The sequence below is a fragment of the Quercus lobata genome, chromosome 5 (genome assembly GCF_001633185.2).
Source record: "Quercus lobata isolate SW786 chromosome 5, ValleyOak3.0 Primary Assembly, whole genome shotgun sequence".
Lineage (NCBI taxonomy): Eukaryota > Viridiplantae > Streptophyta > Magnoliopsida > Fagales > Fagaceae > Quercus > Quercus lobata.
Genome location: NC_044908.1, coordinates 47,436,509 through 47,443,119, shown reverse-complemented (window position 1 = coordinate 47,443,119; position 6,611 = coordinate 47,436,509). Strand labels below are relative to the sequence as shown.

The window sequence follows — 6,611 nt, the reverse complement described above, 5'->3', positions numbered from 1 at the left end:
ACATATAATTTTGCATTTATATATTTATCTACTTTAATTTAGATGTTTATACCTTAATAATGAAATCTATAAACAAGGTAATTAAAACAATCATATTTCTACAATTCAAAAAGTCACAATTTCTTTTTTCTAAAAAAGGCCTTTTACATTTCCTTGAAACTTTTGACATACCAATAACCTAACCACTTCTTACATTAAAAAAATTTAAGACTCATTATTACTTCCATTAATATATTATGGATATCTTAATTGATTGAGGCCAAACTAGAGAAATGCCTTTCATATTTCCTTGAAAATTCAGAAGGAAAAAAAAGAAAAAAGAAAAAAGAAAAAAGAAAAAAAATGAAATCAAACATCAATTAATAACTATTATTTGGAAAATAAAAAGGTAGTCAAGAGGAGTAAGAAGTAAAATAGATATGGCTATACAGAGGACATTAAAAACTTTATAGTGCAATAAGATCAACCATTACATTCACTTAATTAAATCAATAATCAACAATTAAATATAATAATACAAAATTTAAACTTAAAACTAATCAATCTCTAACTAGGGAAATTACATATATATATATATATATATATATAATCATAATCTTCATACACCATGACTTAAAAAAATTTAATGAATAGTTCTACCTCTTATTTAATGTCTGTATTATGCAAATCATCAACCAATAAATATATGATAATGATAAAAAAACATTATAGATAAGATTACGAAAAATATGATAAAACTATTTATATAAAAAAAAAAAAAAAAACTCTTTATAAAGTCTAAGGGACTAAAATAATATTTTATCTAAAAAATTATCACGCCCAATGCAAGGGTCTGTGACTAGTGGTTTAAGAAACTGAAGCAGTCAAAGAACTGAAAAAGAGTTCGGTTCTTGGTTTATATCGGTTGAACTGGCAATTTTCATTGTTAAACCACCGATTTTTACAGAATTGGTTGAGGGACAGAAGAGGAGTCTATATCACATGTTTTGGTACAAGCAATGTGGGTGCTAACAAGTTATGCACTCCATTTTCCTAGAGATAGAAACACATATTTTAACAATGGAGTCAACTCTAGTCTTGAAATGTTGCTTGTGTACAGTATGGGGTATTCGGAAGAACTGAAAGCAAATTCTACACGACAATAGTGATCTGCCAAACCAAATTTTAGGTGGGGTGCACTCTATGCTTCAAGAACTTAGAACCCCAAGAACTTACATGTTTCAACTATGAACTATAACCTATAAACATTAATATATATATACACACACACATATATATATATATATGAGAAATGATATATCTACAGCATTTTTACAACAAATCTTAAGTGGTAAGTTGTTACTAGTTGTTATTGTTAAGACAAAAAAGTAATCTTAGTGTCAATTTCAAATTTGAACCAATAACAACTAACCATTTGTGATTTGTTGTAAAAATGTTGTAGATGTAACATCTCTCTCTCTCTCTCTCTCTCTCTCTATATATATATATATATATATTTATAAATAGATAAATTTTAAACTTTTACCTTCCTCCTCTATTACCACCTCCACCATCAACAACAAAAATTTAATCTCAAAATACTTTGGATAACTGGACCACTAGAATGCTTTTTAATTCATTCCATGCATTCGAAAACTATATTGTCACCTCCTTGATTAACATAAACATATGTCTTCCTCTTTCTTCATTCCATCATCTTGAATCAAAGTACTTTTTCTCACTGAGATATTCACTTTTACCCTATTCATAAATTTCAATCACCCAAAATAAATCAAATCCAATTTCCTTTGGTGCTGTACTACCTTGCAAGGAATAATATGATTCTTGAAGGTGAGGATAATTTACATATTTTTCCCCGTCGAAGTATCTTGATTTAATCCCCTTTAAGTCATGCTGACAACATTGATTTGACGGTCACTGCAACTTCTTCTTCAACCATTAGAAGGTTCTTGTGTAGGAACTAAAACATATAAAAAGAAGTTTAGTAGTTTGAAATAAACAGCAAATAAACAACAATTAGAATTTAGAACCATTGTCATTAGAAAATGTATACATAATTTTTTATTTATTTTTTATTTTTTATTTATCAGGTATACTTACATTAATGAATGGTCTGTTTGGTTGCACACATGATACTGATAGGCTTTCTGGATGAGTACTCCATAACAAGCCATCTATAAGAGCTCTATAATCTTCTGAAGGTGGAAAATTTTTAACAAACTCAAGAGGTTGAGATTCGAGCGAGGAGGAATTGAGTGTTCACTTAACTGCTCTGTAGTAAAGGTGATATATGTATTCAAAAGATATATGTTAAATTATACTCAAATATCTTGAACTATTTACGGAAATGGTTTTCTAGAATGAATGAAGATTTGGAAAAAATTAACCTGCAAACTCTCCTTAAGAAAAGAAATGAAAGAATATTAATATTCTATCAATTAAGTGACAATTAATAGTCCTAAAAAAGTACATAATTAGAACAAGACAAGTATGATACCGGCATGTAAAAATTAAAATCAAGAAATTAAATCAATAAGCTTTAGGTTAGCAAAATTAAAAAAATTATAATAATAAAATGATAAACTTTATTTGTAGGTTTACCGTGGGAGACTCATCAATCCTCAAGGATAGAACTGTTTGCTTGAAGTTTCCTAGATATTGTCTTAATTTCAGAAACCATGAAGTGTCTAGAGGATAATGGATCGATATTAAATTTTGGGATTTCTGTAATCTAGAAGAATTGATTGACAAGGATGGGATGTGAGTGCCAAGGTATGCATAAGAACTAAGATTTTTGCAGTCCATCTGAAGTATGGTGTCTCCGTTAATAAACAATTTAAACTTCTCAAGTCGATGATGTGAAATTTTAATCTCAGGTAAGTTTGAGGGTTGCATCTCCAAAGTCTCAAGCAGAGGAAATCTTGAATTAAGTTATTCAAGATAATGTCTAGAAATGCCCACATAACCAATTTTCAGCTTCTTTACATTTTCTGAAGTAGACATATCCAAAAGTAAACTCCTAACAATACCTGTACCAGAAAGTATATGAAGATTAGGTGCTTCATTAATCTTAATAGTGAGACACGAGTCAAATTCTGCCTTCTTAAGCTTGGGAAGATTAAGAAGTTGAAGATAATCCACCCTTGAGCAACATGAGATCTCCAATGCTTCAAGCAGCGGTACTCTTGGTGTATGCCATACATAATTACTTACTCTAGCGATTTCTCTGTTTTGTATCCCTGAAAATGATTAGAAACAAAATAAGAAGTGCACTCCGCTAAAGACTAAAGTCCTCTCCTATCCAATACCAGATCTATGTAATGTTTTCAAAATCTTTTGTTATTGTTTTTGGTACTGAAGATTTTTTTTTCTTTTCTTAAATGTATAATTATTTGAATGCCACTTTGATTTGTTTATTAAATTAAAATGTGAAACAAAATATCTGTGGGGAGGGGATATAAATAATAGAGAGAGTTGGTGGAATTGTTTGAAGCAGCAAAAAAGGCAACAGAAGCTGTGGCATCTACCAACAGAGGAGGTGAGGAAAGTCAATGGCTTGATGCTTTATAGCAGCTCAAGAGTTTTCCCTTCAGTTTTCAAGATCTTATAGAGGCCAATGTGCTATGCGCACTATGTGTTTGTGTGTGGTGCAATGCCATGATACAATTCTTAGTGTAACTGGACATGAGAATGATGCTTTTTAACTAACCACTTGAGCATTATTTTGCTAAAGAGTGAGTAGATAGCAATCGATAAATTAGGCACGTCAAGATTCAGGAATCATCAACTGTTTGATGAAAGAACTCTAGAACTATGTGCTTTTCACAGTTTCTACTTTGCCTTCATTTGAATGGAGACCTGGGTTAGTGTCAAATTATTTTCCTATCTCATTAGTTTAATTATAGAGCACTCAAGCACTATTCTAGTATCCTTTCTCTAATTCGATTTATGAGCCTTTAGTTGACATAGTCATATCAGTTTAATTTTTTGACTTTTTCATCTCTCCTGAACATGCAGAGCATAAGAAATTCCATCTTGAGGCATGTGAGAGTGAGGGGATCAATTGAAAGTTGTTTGTTAGCTAAGAAACAGATTAAGAAATGTGATAAAATTGACGCCTCTAAGGTAATGGATGGTGTCCTATGTTACTATAGGTATCATTTCTCCACTTCAAAATTGTTTTCAAACAATAAACCACAGTTCACATTGTGTCTGCTGTATATAGTTTATGCTTCGTTTGAGAAAGAGGGGGTCTTTATATATTGTTTGAATAAATTTATCTAAAACCTTAAAATATATATCCCTAATGCCATAGGATATTTCTATACACAAGTGCGCAGATATTATGAAATTGTGGTCCATGACATTATGTTTGTTTGGTATTTCTCGGTTGATGCTGTTTTTTGTTTAAGAACTATTAGCGAGTTGGCTGGGGTGGTATGGGACGAGAGGCAATGGGAGGAGGATATGGAAAGTGGTTTCATTGTGTCTCATGTGGTATCTCTACTGATAATGGCATGCGAAGTGCTTTGAGGGACAAGAGCTCAGTGCAATGAAGTTGAATGCTATATTTGCCTATTAACATTTGTATTCTATTACAGAAGAAGCATTCATTTATTATATATATTTTCATTCTTCTACCATTTTTGCAAAAATTGAAATGCGATTGTCTATTTTTACTTCAATCTTTTTTTTATTTTTCCAAACATAATTTCAATTTCATACCATTCGATTATAAAATAAATATATATAATTTTTGTTAAATTTTCAATTATATATATATATATATATATATATATATATATATATTTGAACTCACTTCTAGCTGGTAAAAACTACATGCAACTAACCCCACTTGCCAGAACCAATTTTCCAGTAATCCAGAAGTTTAATATATAGCAAATTTATTTTGACATATCAATTATTATTCCTCCATTGCAAACCAAACTAAATAATAGTTTTAAAAAAAAAATTACAAAAACTTAAAAGTTAGCAAAAAAAAAAAAAAAAAAAAAACCCTGTAATTTCCACACACATATCAAGCACCAAAATTTTGCATGTCTGGTTATTATCAATAATTACTACTTTAATCAAAACTTATCCAAAAAAAAAAAAAAAAAGTAAAAAACAGACGATACCTGATTTTTGATTGGGTGCAACAACACCGTGATATCTCCGATGGAAACTCGAGACGGTCCTTCTGGACTTGGGGAACTGAGTCACGCCGAGAATCGCCGACGGGTCAAGCCTCTAGTGGTGACGAGCTCTGCTCAGAGTCCTAATCGCGTACGACACTACAGCTCTGTCTGGTTTTCTTTTTTTGATTATGCGACTTGCTGCTGTGTCTGTTCTCCTCTGTCCTATGTTATCATTATATGGTGAAATGGTTACCTGACGTTTTGTTGTTGTTGTTGTTGTTGTTGTTTTTTTTTTTTTTTTAATAATTGGGGAATTTTATTTTATTTTATTTTTGGTCAATCAAGAAATGTTAATTGAACTATAAGAGCAATGGCATAAGTGGATGCAAAATTTCTGTCTATTTTGTAAAAGAAAAAAAAAAACTTTTTTAATTTTATAAACTCATTTTTACAAAACATCCACTATTATATTATTTATTTTATTTAAATAATAATTTTCCTCATTTATTATTATTATTATTATTTATCTCAAATCCCTTTTAAAACCCATCTGAAAACTAACTCTCTCTCTCTCTCTCTCTCCATCCTTGAAGACACCATCGCTTCCATGGATGACACTCGCCTCTCTCTCTTCCCCTCTTGGTTGAAATTGCTTCTTCCTCTCTCCCTCATGATCACAAGCACCAATCTATAGAGATTCGTTCCAATCGACCCAAAAACTATGATCTCATCCACGAGCACCAAGACTCGTTTCAGTCGACTTCCAAGCACCAACCCACAACCACAAGGAGGCAACAATGTTGCTCTCTGTCTCTATTGGTGAGTCACTGTGTGGGCGTGTTTGATTTTTGGTTGATTTCGTAGTGTGTTTGTGTGTGGGTTTGTTTGATTTTTGGTTGATTTTGTGAGGTGTGTCTGTGTTGTGGTGGTGGTGGTTGGTGGTGGTGGGTTGTGGTGGTGGGTCTGTTTGCAGTTGTGGGTCTGTGTGTGGTTGGCGATGCTAGGTTGCATTGATCAGTTGTAGAGATTATGGATTGAAGAGAGAGAGTTAGGGGAAGAGAGAGGATGTAAGGGAAGAGAAAAAAAATATTAAAATAATATATAGAAAGCTACCGTAACTGTGCATATATGCATGGTTATTTTAACATTTTTTAATATATACAAATTTTTGCAAACACTAATGTGGGTGATTTTTTTAGGTAAAATGGGTAAAAGTAATCTTTTTTCTATTTTCTACTAATTGATGCGGTTGCTTTAAGAACATTACCATTGGGTGTGTAAAACCTTTCAAATTACTATTTTAACTCTACATATGTCCAAAACTACCCACATTAGGGTTGATATATCCAAAAAAAATTCCGACACATTAAGGTTATAAACATAAATTTACTTATTTAATTCTCTCTCTCTAGGTGGCAGTGTGGATTTGATGGAGAGAGGGAGGAAGAGGGAAGAGAGAGATGGGAGAGGAGA

The 6,611-nt window shown here is 31.7% G+C and overlaps 1 long non-coding RNA gene across 1 annotated transcript; it reads right to left on the bottom strand.

Annotated features, from left to right (window-relative positions):
• Positions 1-1,535: 1,535 nt before the first annotated feature.
• LOC115992359 lies at positions 1,536-5,380 on the bottom strand. Its single transcript, XR_004092487.1, has 3 exons — positions 5,139-5,380; positions 2,101-3,239; positions 1,536-1,960 (listed from the first exon to the last, which is right to left on the bottom strand). It is a non-coding gene; the product is annotated as an uncharacterized LOC115992359 (long non-coding RNA).
• Positions 5,381-6,611: the final 1,231 nt, after the last annotated feature.